Source organism: Cetorhinus maximus, unplaced genomic scaffold (assembly GCF_964194155.1).
Source record: "Cetorhinus maximus unplaced genomic scaffold, sCetMax3.hap1.1 HAP1_SCAFFOLD_243, whole genome shotgun sequence".
Lineage (NCBI taxonomy): Eukaryota > Metazoa > Chordata > Chondrichthyes > Lamniformes > Cetorhinidae > Cetorhinus > Cetorhinus maximus.
This window is the reverse complement of record NW_027596206.1, coordinates 415,950-432,111: the sequence shown is the minus strand read 5'-3', so window position 1 is coordinate 432,111 and position 16,162 is coordinate 415,950. Positions and strand designations below refer to the sequence as shown.

General features: G+C 48.2%; 1 pseudogene across 1 annotated transcript in view; it reads left to right on the top strand.

The window, feature by feature from the left end:
• The first annotated feature begins 695 nt into the window (after nucleotides 1-695).
• The window catches only part of LOC144673069 (sphingosine-1-phosphate phosphatase 2-like), a 19,505-nt pseudogene continuing 4,038 nt past the window's right edge, over nucleotides 696-16,162 (top strand). The window contains exon 1 of the transcript XR_013574250.1: nucleotides 696-758. The product of XR_013574250.1 is annotated as a sphingosine-1-phosphate phosphatase 2-like (transcript). The remainder of the gene's footprint in view (nucleotides 759-16,162) is intronic.

The following is a 16,162-nucleotide window of genomic DNA, read 5'->3' as shown; positions in this document are numbered from 1 at the left end:
TGGTCAACAATCGCTGAGCGCCGGGAATGAATGGGTCAGAGTGTAACTGTGCGGCTGTTTGGGGTGGTGGGGGCCGCCAAGAGAGAGAGAGAGAGAGGGGGGGGGGGAGAAAAAAAGCCCCCAAAAAACTGTACATGTAACAGGGATAGAGATGATCAGGGACAGGAATTATTCTGTGACAATGAATGGGGAAGGGGGGCTTGCGACAAAGTTCATAAACTGACACTGGTTTTCTGGTCGGTTCACACTGGGGGTGTGGGGTGGGGGTGTGGGGTGGGGGTGGGAGGGGGAGGGGGAGGGGGAGGGGGGGTTATAGCAAGATTCCTGCTTCACCACCCCTCCCAATTTCCGATGATTTTTTTTTAATGAATTGTCCACTCCAAAACTATCTCCACCGGGGACAGATGCGACAAATTCAGGAGGAGGTGAACGACCGTAAAAGATGAGAGGAGAGTGGAGGGGAGGGGACGGGGGTGATGTTTCATACAGGGAAATATCTCCGATATTGCAGTCTGCCCGACACGGGGCATCGCTTTGCAATGAAAGTAGAAATGCAGATGAGAATTGAGGGCATCTGCAACATGTTAAGGCGCAGTGGAGTGGGCATTATTATATATATATATATAAAAGTGGGGGGAGATGGACCGATGGGCAGATTGGGTGACAAGTGAAGGGTTGCAGAAATGTAGCGAACAATGGACAAAATTGGAGATGAATACGATATCAAACGGAGGAAATTTGCATCACATAAACCGATAGTGTGGTGAATGCGGGATAGTTGCAGGAGTTGGCGATGGTGGGTGGGGGGGACCCTGAAGTGAGAACCACGTTGAGAAACACGGGGGCCGCTCGACTGTTTGTGGTGAGGGAGGTTTGGCGTTCGGTGTGCAGCGGGGAGATGGTCACCTCGGCGATCCCTGTAAAGATTTAGGCAAATCCAGTCGCATTTGGCAGAGAAGGTACCGCGTGTACGAGGCTCCTAATGCTCCACACACACAGGGATCTGGGACACTTGAGTGGGGCGAGAGGGATCGGAATAAAATGGAGGAGGGAGACCCACTAACGTTTATTTGTGTGTGTATTTGGTTGTGGAGAGGATGGGGTAGGGTGGGGGCGGAGGGGGCTGTTTCCCACCTGGCGGCCTTTCTTTTGGCTAGTCGGTAAACTTAAGTAGAGAGAGTTAACTAGCAACCTGCATGTGTACGAGACAGAGACAGAGAGAGAGAGAGAGAGACAGAGAGAGAGAGACAGAGAGAGAGAGACAGAGAGAGAGACAGAGAGAGAGACAGAGAGAGAGAGAGAGAGTCAGGGAGAGAGAGACGGAGACAGACAGAGACAGAGAGAGGGAGAGAGAGACAGAGAGAGGGAGAAGAGACAGAGAGAGAGAGAAAGAGACAGAGATAGAGAGAGAGAGAGAGTCAGGGAGAGAGAGACAGAAACAGACAGTGACAGAGAGAGGGAGAGAGAGACAGAGAGAGGGAGAGAGGGAGAGAGAGAGAGAGACAGAGAGAGAGAGAGAGAGAGAGAGTCAGGGAGAGAAAGACAGAGACAGACAGAGACAGAGAGAGAGAGACAGAGAGAGAGAGAGGGGGACAGAGAGAGAGACAGAGAGAGAGAGAGACAGAGAGAGAGAGAGAGAGAGACAGAGAGCGAGAGAGAGAGACAGAGAGAGACAGAGAGAGAGAGAGACAGAGAGAGAGAGAGAGAGACAGAGAGAGACAGAGAGAGACAGAGAGAGAGAGACAGAGAGAGAGAGACAGAGAGAGAGAGATAGAAAGAGACTACAATAGACACTTGAAGACCGGAAGGTCACCTGGAAGTTGTGAATCTAATCAAACAGAAAGCAGAGAGGATTTCTGTGTTTGTGAGGGGGGATCAGCTGAAATAATAGAGGCCAGGGAACAGATAGAGGAATGTCAAACTATCCGGGGCTACAACTCATTGTAATGTGCATATTCAATTAAAGAAAGGGATATAACAGACACACGAATGACACTTGTCAGAGAAAGCGAAGACAAATAAGGCACAGCGCTAACGTAGCAATTACTAAAGCAAATACTAGCGCGGAATACTTTACTAGTCGGGGTTTAGATAAATAAACACACGAGTGGACGAAAGAGAAAACAAGTTAAGACAGTCAACCAGAGCGATTCAAGTTCAGTCAACTGGAAGAGAATGTGGGAGCGATTTGGGGGGAATGGGCAAGATTTGGAGAGGAGTGAATGATGGAAAGAGTGCAGCTGGACGAATAGTGGCTGAGGGGAACGAAAGAGAGAATTGTACTCATGTTGGACAGTGAGGAGCAGACAGCGAGAGACATCAGAGCAAAGAAACTCGAAGCCCATAATATGATTTAAATCAGAATAATTGCATGTGAGAATGTAAAAAGGATAGAAAAGTGGAGAGATAGGAATAAAGGCTGAGGGAGAGAAAGAAAAGGACAGAGAATAATTTGCCAGACTGAGTTTGGAAATTGAGTATTTTTAAAATATTTTGCATGAGTTAAACTATCTACAATTCATGTGTCAGAAGTGAGGAGGCATAACGAAGGAAAAGGATGAGAGAACGCGATAGGACTGCACTTCAAACGAATTCATCCAACACCAGGAAAGAGTGAGAGAGAGAGATTTAGCTCAAATATGGCAACGTTATTTAGATATTAATAACATATTTTCCCGAGGCATCAGCAGTCCATACATCTTCACTTTCTCCGAGCTATTTGGCTGCAGGAATTGAGCGAGATACAAATGTTAGGCAGAGATAACACAATCAGCACAGCTCGCTCCTATAGCTGCCTCACTGCATTAAACCAGGATTAACCTCCCCTTTCCCATCAAGGCTTTCCCTCTTACCCCTTCTACATTTCATTGCAATTTACATGGAGAGGATTTTAAAGAACATATATAGGACCCAGAACTTAAAGCTGAAAGGTCTTTGGGACGGAGCAAAACCCTAAATCCTCTCTCAAATTCATGAAATAATAACAATAATAATAATAGTGACCCAGTATTTCAATCCGGTGGTGAAATTCCATCCATCTCAGCCTGGTAGACCCACACTTCAAGAATTTAAGTTGAACAATTAAAAAAAAATTGGTGTACCTTACCCAGAATCCCCTGGTGTTAAAGGTGATGTGTATTTATTTAAAGGTTGGCTGAAACAAAGTAGTTTCCTTATGGCATCATGTTTCCTCCTGCTATTGGCCATTTCTAATTTTAAATGGATTATTTTATTATTTATTTCGAAAATCCACAGTCACCGTATCGAACTTTAGCCGGAAGTGCAGCGGTTCTGGTAAATCGATTCAACTCGGTGTTTGTCACCAGCCTGCAGTGTACAGTGTACACAGGAGCAGGAGGGAGAGGGGAGGGGGAAATCCCAGGTTTGGGGTGCGGGTGTGTGAGGGGGGTATTAAAGGCTTGGGGGGTGGGGGGTGGTGGGTTCCACGGTGATGCGAATTGGAGGTCAGATCCACCCTGGCTCTATCGGAGCACATCTTAAACCAGCCACTGGACAAGCCTGGGTCGAGCTGGGGGTGTGAGCTGGACACTGGGGGCTGCTGCCAGTGCAGGGCTCCCGAGTTGCACTGAGTTAGTTTAAATGGGTGATCGGTACCGTAACTTTAACACAAAAAAAAACCCAGCGCCAACAGTTTGTCTCAACATGGGCTGTACCGAGCGGATACGATAGAAAAACAGTGTCTCACGTTTAAGATGAGAAACCAGGTTGGATTTGCCAATCCATTTTGAAGAATGGAGTTGAACTTTGTGTGTGTGTCGAGATTAGAACTTGCAAATCTTAAAAACTTGCCATTGTGCAGCCTCCTGGATGTTTAGCGTATATGAAAGAGCGGAGGTCCAAACACATGGACACTAACACACACAGCCCACCCCACCCCCACCAAAAACACAACTCAGCACAGTCACAAGGGAGGAAATAAAACATTCAAACCTGCTCTGGAAAGCAAGGCAGACGCCAGTGCTTGTGGGGAGGGAGGGAGGGGAGAGGCTGGTCACCTTGTCTTTTGAGAAATATTTAATTGAAGCTTCCGATTGTGAGCGTTGTGTGACGGGGACACTTTCAGTCACAATTCTGGAGCAGATTATACTCCAAACTCCCTTGTAGGATCGCGACCAGAAAAAAAAATAATCAGAATGGATGTCATCTCAATGCGAATTTATAAAGACATTTGTCATCTGGGGGAATGCCTAGAATAAGCCTTTTGAGGGGGGATATTAATACGCAATTATTTGCAAGTGCTTGGCTGACCTCTGAACTCCCGTTGGCAAGGAACAGGGCGGATTGTCGGGTCTGTTGTTTAAAGAGGGGGGGGGGAGAAAAAAACTAGGTGAGACCCAGTCAGGAAATTGAGAAGCTTATTCCCTTTGATCCTTCTCGCTTTTTCTTATCGGGAACATTTATGGTGACACTTTAACAAAGGGAGTTCATCATATTACAGTCTCACCGCGCTGTAGTGCGGGGTTCCCGCTTTCTGCTAATTAGGGGCGGTCTGCACTGGGGACAGGCGAGACCCCAGCGCACATATTACTTGTTAGGAATGAATAGGGATCCCTGGTCTTTTTTTGTATGTTGGTGGGGGAGGGAATTACAGTGCGGAAATTAGGAAGGATGTGCTAACAGAATTAATATGTGCGGAATAAATCCCCGCCCCTTATTAAATTTGCTGCTTGGATTAAAACAACTCCCTATCGAAAGTTGCTCACACAAATGTTAAACTAATCTTAGACTATCGCTGGCAATCCGGCCAGTGACTGCGAAATGCAAACCAGTTGCCAGGGTCTTGTATTGGGGTGTCTGTGGTTCCTGGTGCATTGTCGGCGGCGGTTCGGCCCCTCCGCTGCTGCCTTCCCGGGGCGGGCGGGCGGGCGGGCCGGAGTTCGGCGCCAGGGTCCCCAGCTGAGGTGGCGCCAATGGGTCAGCACTGATCAGCCCCTGTGGCACCCACCCAATACCCCGGGCCAGGCACAGGGCTCAGCTGCAGCCTTGAGGATGACACTGAGGCTCTTAATCCTGTCCGCGTCGCACGCCCTTTAAATTCAGATGCGGGTGCTGGATATGAACCGAATGTAAAGTTAGAAGTAATCGGCTTCACACCGACGGCAGTTAAGCCCAGGAAATGTTTGATTATCTCCGGGAGCAGGACAACTGGCGCTACCGAAATGCAACACAGCTGCCACCCCCACCAACCAACACCACTTCAACAACAATTAACTTCAGAAGGTCAGAATCGTGTTGGTAAACAAGCGAAATGCTGCCGGCGCTGGAGATCTGCAATGGAAACAGGACATGCTGGAAATACTCAGCAGGTCTGACAGTGTCTGTGGAGAGAAACAGAGTTAATGTCTCGGGTCAATAACCTTTCAACTGAACTGATGAAAGGTCACAGAGCTGAAACATTAATTCTGTTTCGCCACAGATACTGCCAGACCTGCTGAGTATTTCCAGCATTTTCTGGGATTTTTTTAAAGTTTAGGGCCGTGTAGGTCCCTGCTGCACCAGCCTTTAACCCCTTCACCTTTACTCATAGTTGAAAGATGAAGGTGTTAGTACTGGGATCGAAACTCGTTTTATTTCAGGTACGCATTGACAGGACAGGTACAGCACAGGGTTAGATACAGAGTAAAATTCCCTCTACACTGTCCCCATTAAACACTCCCAGGACAGCTACAGCACGGGGTTAGATACAGAGTAAATCTTCCTCTACACTGTCCCATCAAACACTCCCAGGGCAGCTACAGCACAGGGTTAGATACAGAGTAAAATTCCCTCTACACTGTCCCATCAAACACTCCCAGGACAGGTACAGCACGGGGTTAGATACAGAGTAAATCTCCCTCTACACTGTCCCCATCAAACACTCCCAGGACAGGTACAGCACGGGGTTAGATATAGAGTAAAATTCCCTCTACACTGTCCCCATCAAACACTCCCAGGGCAGGTACAGCACGGGGTTAGATACAGAGTAAAATTCCCTCTACACTGTCCCCATCAAACACTCCCAGGACAGGTACAGCACGGGGTTAGATACAGAGTAAAACTCCCTCTACACCGTCCCCATCAAACACTCCCAGGACAGGTACAGCACGGGGTTAGATACAGAGTAAAACTCCCTCTACACTGTCCCCAACAAACACTCCCAGGACAGGTACAGCACGGGGTTAGATACAGAGTAAATCTCCCTCTACACTGTCCCCATCAAACACTCCCAGGACAGGTACAGCACGGGATTAGATACAGAGTAAAACTCCCTCTACACTGTCCCCATCAAACACTCCCAGGACAGGTACAGCACGGGGTTAGATACAGAGTAAATCTCCCTCTACACTGTCCCCATCAAACACTCCCAGGACAGGTACAGCACAGGGTTAGATACAGAGTAAAACTCCCTCTACACTGTCCCCAACAAACACTCCCAGGACAGGTACAGCACGGGGTTAGATACAGAGTAAATCTCCCTCTACACTGTCCCCATCAAACACTCCCAGGACAGGTACAGCACAGGGTTAGATACAGAGTAAAACTCCCTCTACACTGTCCCCAACAAACACTCCCAGAACAGGTACAGCACGGGGTTAGATACAGAGTAAAGCTCCCTCTACACTGTCCCCATCAAACACTCCCAGGACAGGTACAGCAAGGGATTAGATACAGAGTAAAACTCCCTCTACACTGTCCCCATCAAACACTCCCAGGACAGGTACAGCACAGGGTTAGATACAGAGTAAAGCTCCCTCTACACTGTCCCCATCAAACACTCCCAGGACAGGTACAGCACGGGGTTAGATACAGAGTAAAGCTCCCTTTACAGGCAGTGCAAGAGCAGGGAGAGCTGGATTGTGTGTTTTCTTTGCTGGTAGCAGAAGTTGTTGTGAAGAAGTTGCTGTCTTTTTTTTAAGTATTTTCCGGCTCCATAGCTTTAGAAACCGATGCCGAGAGTACAAAAGCAAGGAGGTTATGCTAAACTTTAAGTCGTTATTAGAGCTCAGCTGGAGTATTGTGTTCAATTCTGGGCGCTACACTTTAGAAAGGATGTCGAGGCCATAGTGCACGGGGAGATTTACTGAAATGGTCCCCGGGATGAGAGGTATCAGTTAATGCGGGGAGATTGGAGACACTGGGATTGTTCTCCTTAAGGCACAGGGCCTTCTGGGCAGAGTGATTAGAGGTATTCAAAATCATGAATGCTTTTGATAGGGTGGACAGGATGAACCAGTTTCCAGTGACAGGAGTGCAGAGGACAGAGACTTCAGGCAATTGTTTGAGGTCTCTGGGAAAAGGACCAGAGGTGAGATTGGGAGAAGTATTTTTAAGGCAGCATGTTATAATGCTCGGGACTGCACTGCCTGAAAGCATGGTGGAGGCAGGTTCAAAAATCACCTTCAAAAGGAAACTGAATAAACTCTTGAACGGAAACATTGAGGGGCTGGTTGGAAAGGGCAGTGGGAGGTGGGGGCTCCAAGCTGCTTCTTTTAAGGAGCTGGCACGGGCACAATAGGCCGAATGGCCGCTTCCTGTGCCCTGTCATTTTCCACTGCCCCAATAAGTGTTCTCAGTGCAGGCACAGCACGGGTTGGATACAGAGTAAAGCCCCATCAAAGCGCCTGTCCTGGAGCGCTGGGAGTGACCGGCGTGTTATTGCCCCATATCCCACTGCTGGGATCCTGCAGCCTCTTGGAATTAGACTGGGGGTAATTGTTGGTGTTGCTGTTTTGCTGGGGCCGAGGTTCCCCGCCTTGTTTTCACGTGGGCCCAGGTAGAGTTCAGCTCCCCACCATTGCCGACTCAACAGATGGTTCTAGAAGAGGAGGGTCGGAATTGCTGGCGGGTTTGGCTGCTGAGAGCAATAAATAGCACAGAGAGGGTCAGACTCTATACCCCCTCCCCACCGCCCCCCAAAACATCACCTCTAGTCTCTCACAGTGATTGAGTAAAGCGATAGCAAACGGAAATTAAATTGGTTTTCTATCTGGGGAAAGTGTGTGTCAGTGTAAAGTGTAGAGGATTAGCTTCCAGAGAGACACAGCGAGCCGCCGGGAGCTGCAACTGAAGGCGAATCACACCATTGTTTATCGTGAGAATTTCACAGCGGAAAGATATCCACAAATGCAGAGAAAGATCCCAGCCACGCGGAGACTCTGGGACAGGCAAGCGGATGAACACAGGGGCAGGCTGAGAAAGATCAGCCCAAAGTGCAATTGATTATCTCTCAATTGATTTCCCGTTCGGCTAATCCCTTGCCCGGAATGTAGGAGGTATATACTGATTTTCCCCTCAGTGTAAGGGACTTAAACGGTAACTTCACTTTGTGTGGAAAGTTAAAAAGTAAGAAGAATGAAAAAGGATCGGTCACTCTGACCTTTCACCTTCATTCAAGGGTTCTCTGAAAACATTTAAGGTCATTAATTTGTAAAGAAGGTAAGATTTCTTGTTTTAGACAGGGTAACTCAGGCAGTGAATTTACTTGTGTCTGTGTGAATGAGAGCGTCTGTGTGTGTTTGTGAGTGTGCGTGTGTTTGTGTCTGTGAGGATGTGTTTGTATGTGTGTGTGTGTGTGAGAGAGAGAGAGAGAGGATGGTTGACTGTGAATGGGTGAGTGTGTGTACGGTTGTGTATCTGTGTGTGTGAGAGTGAGTGTTGACTGTGAGGATGTTTGTGTGTGTGAGTGAGAGTGTGTGAGTGTATGTCTGTGTGAGTGAGTGTTGCCTGTGAGGATGTTTGTCTGTGAGTGAGGGTGTGAGTGTAGGTTTGTGTGAGAGTGAATGTTGTCTGTGAGGATGTTTGTGTGTGTGAGTGAGATAGTGTGTGAGTGTATGCCTTTGTGTGTGAGAGCTACTGTTGTCTGTGAGGACGTTTGTCTGTGAGTGAGTGTGTGAGTATACGTCTATGTGTGAGAGTGAGTGTTATCTATGAGGATGTTTGTGTGTGAGTGAGAGAATGTGTGAGCATATATCTGTGTGAGTGTGAGAGAGTGAGTGTTGTCTGTGAGGATGTTTGTCTGTGAGTGAGCGTAGGTTTGTGTGAGAGTGAGTGTTGTCTGTGAGGATGTTTGTCTGTGACTGAGTGAGAGTGTAGGTCTGTGTGTGAGAGTGAGTGTTGTCTGTGAGGATGTTTGTGTGTGTGAGTGAGTGTGTGAGTGTATGTCTGTGTGTGCGATAGTGAGTGTTGTCTGTGAAGATGTTTGGATGAGAGAGTGTGAGTGTATGTCTGTGTGAGTGAGTGTTGTCTGTGAGGATGTTTGTGTGTGATTGGGAGAGTGTGTGAGTGTATGTCTGTGTGTGCGATAGTGAGTGTTGTCTGTGAGGATGTTTGGATGAGAGAGTGTGAGTGTATGTGTGTGTGAGTGAGTGTTGTCTGTGAGGATGTTTGTGTGTGTGAGTGAGAGTGTGTGAGTATATGTCTGTATGTGTGTGAGTGTTGTCTGTGAGGATGTTTGTGTGTGAGTGGGAGAGTGTGTGAGTGTATGTCTGTGTGTGCGATAGTGAGTGTTGTCTGTGAGGATGTTTGGATGAGAGAGTGTGTGAGTGTATGTGTGTGTGAGTGAGTGTTGTCTGTGAGGATGTTTGTGTGTGTGAGTGAGAGTGTGTGAGTATATGTCTGTATGTGTGTGAGTGTTGTCTGTGAGGATGTTTGTGTGTGAGTGGGAGAGTGTGTGAGTGTATGTCTGTGTGTGCGATAGTGAGTGTTGTCTGTGAGGATGTTTGGATGAGAGAGTGTGTGAGTGTATGTCTGTGAGAGTGAATGTTGTCTGTGAGGATGTTTGTGTGTGTGTGAGAGTGTGTGAGTATATGTCTGTCTATGTGTGAGTGTTGTCTGTGCAGATGTTTGTGTGTGAGTGGGAGAGTGTGTGTATGTCTGTCTGTGTGTGAGTGAGTGTTGTCTGTGAGGATGTTTGTGTGTGAGTGAGAGAGTGTGTGTATGTCTGTATGTGTGTGAGTGAGTGTTGTCTGTGAGGATGTGTTTATATGTCTGTGTGAGTGGGTGAGAGGGTGTGTGGATCTCTCTCTGTCTTTGACTGTGGTTGGGAAATCGACCTGTTCAGTCATATGGAGACCCAAGGCAGAAACTCACGACCCTGAGTAGACCCTCATCCTCAAATCGCAGGGCAGCCGAGGAAGGCGAGGACTTGTGTGTGTGTGTGTGTGTGTGTGGAGGGTGTGTGTGTGTGTGTGTGGAGGGGGGAGGAGGAGAGGGAGGGGTGTGTGTGTGTATGTGTGTGTGGGGAGGGTGTGTGTGTGTGTGTGTGGAGGGTGTGTGTGTGTGGAGGGGGGAGGGGAGAGGGAGGGGTGTGTGTGTGTGGGGAGGGTGTGTGTGTGTGTGTGGAGGGTGTGTGTGTGTGGAGGGGGGAGGGGAGAGGGAGGGGTGTGTGTGTGTGTGTGGAGGGTGTGTGTGTGTGTGTGTGTGTTTGGAGGGGGGAGGGGGAGAGGGAGGGGTGTGTGTGTGTGTGTGTGTGTGGAGGGTGTGTGTATGTGGAGGGGAGAGGGTGGGGTGTGTGTGTGTGTGTGGAGGGGGGAGGGGGAGAGGGAGGTGTGTGTGTGTGTCTGTGTGTGTGGGGGGAGGGTGTGTGTGTGTGTGTGTGTGCGGAGGGTGTGTGTGGAGGGGGGAGGGGAGAGGGTGGGGTGTGTGTGTGTGTGTGGAGGGTGTGTGTGTGTATGGAGGGTGTGTGTGTGTGGAGGGTGTGTGTGTGTGTGTGTAGAGGGTGTGTGTGTGTGGAGGGGGGAGGGGGAGAGGGAGGGGTGTGTGTGTGTATGTGAGTGTGTGTGTGGAAGGTGTGTGTGTGTATGTGTGTGTGTGGAGGGTGTGTGTGTGTATGTTAGTGTGTGTGTGGAGGGTGTGTGTGTGTATGTGTGTGTGTGTGTGTGGAGGGTGTGTGTGTGTATGTGTGTGTGTGGAGGGTGTGTGTGTGTGGAGGGTGTGTGTGTGTATGTGTGTGTGTGGAGGGTGTGTGTGTGTGGAGGGTGTGTGTGTGTGTGTGTGTGTGGAGGGGGGAGGGTGTGTGTGTGTGGAGGGTGTGTGTGTGTGTGGACGGGGGAGGGTGTGTGTGTGTGGAGGGTGTGTGTGTGTATGTGTGTGTGTGGAGGGTGTGTGTGTGTGGAGGTGTGTGTGTGTAGGGGGAGGGTGTGTGTGTGTGTGTGTGTGTGTGTGTGTGTGTGGAGGGGGGAGGGGGAGGGGGAGGGGTGTGTGTGTGTGTGTGGAGGGTGTGTGTGTGTGTGGAGGGTGTGTGTGTGTGTGTGTGTGTGTGTGGAGGGGGGAGGGTGTGTGTGTGTGGAGGGTGTGTGTGTATGTGGATGGGGGAGGGTGTGTGTGTGTGGAGGGTGTTTGTGTGTGTGTGTGTGGAGGGGGGAGGGTGTGTGTGTGTGGAGGGTGTGTGTGTGTGGACGGGGGAGGGTGTGTGTGTGTGGAGGGTGTGTGTGTGTGTGGACGGGGAGGGTGTGTGTGTGTGGAGGGTGTGTGTGTGTGTGGAGGGTGTGTGTGTGTGGAGGGTGTGTGTGTGTGTGTGTGTGGAGGGTGTGTGTGTGTGTGTGTGTGTGGAGGGTGTGTGTGTGTGGAGGGTGTGTGTGTGTGTGTGTGGAGGGTGTGTGTGTGTGTGTGTGGAGGGTGTGTGTGTGTGTGTGTGGAGGGTGTGTGTGTGTGTGGAGGGTGTGTGTGGTGTGTGTGGAGGGTGGGTGTGTGTGTGTGTGTGTGTGTGTGTGTGGAGGGTGTGTGTGTGTGTGTGTGTGTGTGGAGGGTGTGTGTGTGTGTGTGTGGAGGGTGGGTGTGTGTGTGTGTGTGTGTGTGTGTGGGGGGGGGGGGGGGGGGGTGGGGGGGTGAGGGGGAGGGCCAGGAGCCCAAATCCTCCTTCACAAGGCTCAGTGAGTGAAAGTATTCGGGAGTGTGCAGCACTCCGGTGAGTTGCAGCTGTGAGGGATGTATTTCCAGTTATTTATTCGGTACTGCCCAGGCCTCCCTCCCAAAATAAAATCCCGGTTTGAACCATCGGGAAAGGTGGCCCCGAATCCCCGGGTCTCTGACCAGTGACCACATGAATCGCACCGAGGTTTGGGGGCCAATGCATGGGGTGACCCGCCCCCGCCCAACACCCAGGACTGAAGAGTTGCCGCCTTGCTGCTTCATCGGAGTGAATCACTTCGAGTTTACTGACCCACAGGGGAGCCACACAACCTGGAAATAACATCACCTGGAACAGGCGGTCACTAATCCCACCTAAAGAGCTGTAAACATCTGCACCCAGCTCTCAATTCCAGCCAGTGCTGATCAATAAGTGTAAGGAAACACTCAGTGAAGATGGAGAGAACCTCGCTGGTTTTTATTGTTGTTTCGGGCCGTGTTGAGGGGGATGGTGGGGGTTGGGGGCGGTTTTAAACTTCCTGGATATACCCTGACATGGCAAAAGGGAGTTGCATAAATGTTTGAAAAGGACAATTTGCAGGGGCTGCGGGGAGAGTAGGAGAGGGCGGCTCATTGGAAAGCTCCTTCAAAGAGGCAGCATTAGCACGATGGGCCGAACGGCCCCCTTTCCGTGGTGTATTTCAATTCTGGCAACTCAGAAAAAGGTATTATGTGTAAATACAAGTTTTCCTGTGTTCAGTGTATGTTAAACCAGAGCGTGTTACAGTGACATGCTTTCACTGGAAAATTAAATCATATATATATATATATATATATATCATTAGGACGTGATATATATATATATATACAGTAGCAACTTAATTCTAAATAATTACATCAGCCCGCGGGGATACATATGAATTCAAAGTACTGTGGGCACAGCATCGACAGGTCAGCTCATAACCAGTCCAATGTTTGAGAAAGGCTCAGCAGAAGCGCCCCCTTCATTTAGTAAATTGAGGAAAGGGTTGTGACCGAGGTGGAGGATTAGAATTAACAGCCCAGCTCCCAACTGCACCATCTCCCAAGTGCCTTTTGGCTCGACTAATGCAGAGACGCCGCCGTGACTGGGAGGAGGTGGGAGGGGGAATTGGATAGGGAGTCTTCCTCTGGAACTCGGCTTTACAACAAGATACAAGGGCAGACATTCCTGCTGCTGGCTTTCCTCAGTTTCTCCCAACACTCACTATCCTCACAACACCTCTTCATAGAATCATAGAATGGTTACAGCACAGAAGGAGGCCATTCGGCTCCTCATATCCGTGCCAGCTCTCAGCAGCAGTAATTCACCCAAGTCCCGTTCCAATGCCTTTTCCCGGGGATCCTGCAATTCTTTACTCCAGATAATTGTCTAAGTCTCTCCTCTTAATTTTCTCTCCTCCAAGGAGAACAGCTTCAGCTTCTCCAGCCTATCCATATAACTGAAGTTCCTCATCCGTGAAACCGTCCTCGTGAATCTTTTCTGCACCCTGTCCATTGCCCTCACATCCTTCCTATAGTGTGGTGCCCAGAACTAGACAAACCAGTGTTTTACAGAATGTTTTACATTATTGTCAAAGTGGTAATACTCATTATCCTCTCAGACTGTTACACTCACTATTATCATAACCACCTTGCTTCTGTAACCTATGCTCCTATTTATAAAGCCCGATTTCCCGTATGCTTTATTAACCACTTTCTCAATCTGCCCTGACACCTTCACTGACTTGTGCCACACACCCACATTATACTCACTATTGTCACAATTCTGTTATATTCATATTTCTCACAACACTGTTACACTCTCTGTCCTCACAATACTGTTATAATCACTATTCTCACAATACTGTTACAATCACTATTCTCACAATACTGTTACACTCACTATTCTCACAATACTGTTACACTCACTATTCTCACAATACTGTCATAATCACTATTCTCACAATACTGTTACACTCACTATTCTCACAATACTGTTACACTCTCTGTCCTCACAATACTGTTACACTCACTATTCTCACAATACTGTTACACTCTCTGTCCTCACAATACTGTTACACTCACTATTCTCACAATACTGTTACACTCTCTGTCCTCACAATACTGTTACACTCACTATTCTCACAATACTGTTACACTCACTATTCTCACAATACTGTTACACTCTCTGTCCTCACAATACTGTTACACTCACTATTCTCACAATACTGTTACACTCTCTGTCCTCACAATACTATTACACTCACTATTCTCACAATACTGTTACACTCTCTGTCCTCACAATACTGTTACACTCACTATTCTCACAATACTGTTACACTCCCTGTCCTCACAATACTGTTACACTCACTATTCGCACAATACTGTTACACTCACTATTCTCACAATACTGTTGCACTCTCTGTCCTCACAATACTGTTACACTCACTATTCTCACAATACTGTTACACTCTCTGTCCTCACAATACTGTTACACTCACTATTCTCACAATACCGTTACACTCACTATTCTCACAATACTGTTACACTCTCTGTCCTCACAATACTGTTACACTCACTATTCTCACAATACTGTTACACTCTCTGTCCTCACAATACTGTTACACTCACTATTCTCACAATACTGTTACGCTCTCTGTCCTCACAATGCTGTTACACTCACTATTCTCACAATACTGTTACACTCACTATTCTCACAATACTGTTACACTCTCTGTCCTCACAATACTGTTACACTCTCTGTTCTCACAATACTGTTACACACACTGTCCTCACAATATTGTTACACTCTCTGTTCTCACAATACTTTTACACTCACTATTCTCACAATATTATTACACTCTCTGTCCTCACAATAATTTTTATAGAATCATAGGATTGTTACAGTGTGAAGGAGGCCATTCAACCTGCTCTCAGCAACAGCTGCTCTCCTAATCCCATTCCCTGCCTTTTCCCCATATCCCTGCAATGTTTGTATCTTCAGATCATTATCTAATTCTCTTTTAAAAGCCACAATTGAATCTGCCTCCACCACACTCTCAGGCAGTGCATTCCAGATTTTAACCACTTACTGCATGAAACATATTCCTGAATTTGCCTTTGCTTCTTTTGCCAATTACCTGAAATCAGTTTCCTCTGGCTCTCCATCATTCCAACACCTGGAAAGTATTTTTTTCTTTATCTACTGTGTCCGGACCCCTCATGATTTTGAACACCCCTATCAAATCTCTTAATCATCTTTTCTCCAATGAAAACAGTCCCAGCTTCTCCAATCTCTCCACAGAGCTGAAGTTTCTCATCTATGGAACCGTTTTCATGAATCTTTTTTTGTACCCACTCTCATGTCTTCACATCCTTCCTAAAATGTTGTGTCCAGAACTGAACACACACAATACTCCAGTTCAGGTCGAACCTACATTTTATACAGCTTTAACATAACTTTCTTGCTTCTGTATTCTGTGCCACTATTTAAAAATCCCAGGATCCCATGTACTTTATTAATCCTGTCTCAATCTGCACTGGATGTTCACTCATTTGTGCACATATACCCCTGTTATACTCACCACTGCCACAATGTTCCACTTAATATTCACTATTCTCAAATTACTGTTAGACTACCTACTCTCACAATACTCACACTCAGTATTGAAACAATACTCACTGCTCTCACAGCACTTTCATACTCGCTGTTCTCACAATACTGTTTGCCAAGCACAACTCCAGTAGCCTAGTGGATAAGGCACTGGTCTCCAGAGCAAGTGATTTCACGTCCGATCTGAGGTGAAGCCAATTTACCTCAGGGGAGTCAAAGGTTAATAGAGTAAACTGTGACAAAAAAAAACCTCTGGAAGGAAGCCCAGAGGCAGGCTGATGTCTAAATACACCAACTTTCCAGTAACTCCTGTGACCAGGCCGTTGCTAATCATCCTGTTCTGAAGTTCTTTGGATCCAACCTGGGAGGTGGAGATGGGGCCTGTGATGTATTGGGCAGGCCTGGGTCACCGTCCATTTTGCTCAGGTTGGTGCCTTCCTGGGGTCAGTTTAACTGCAGGGCACAAACAGCGGGGGTGGGGGGGGGGGGGGGGGGTGGTGGAGAGTCACCCACAGCCTTGACCTCTGGAGTCTGACCGTCAGGGGTGGGGGTGGAGTCCAGGAGGGGAAGCTCAGCTGGGCCAGAAGGAGGCCCAAAGCAAACAGGCCAACCAATCCCGCACCTTCTCAGCCCAGGCTCTTCACCTTGCGCCGATCCAGCAGAGGCTGCCAGTGCCAGGGC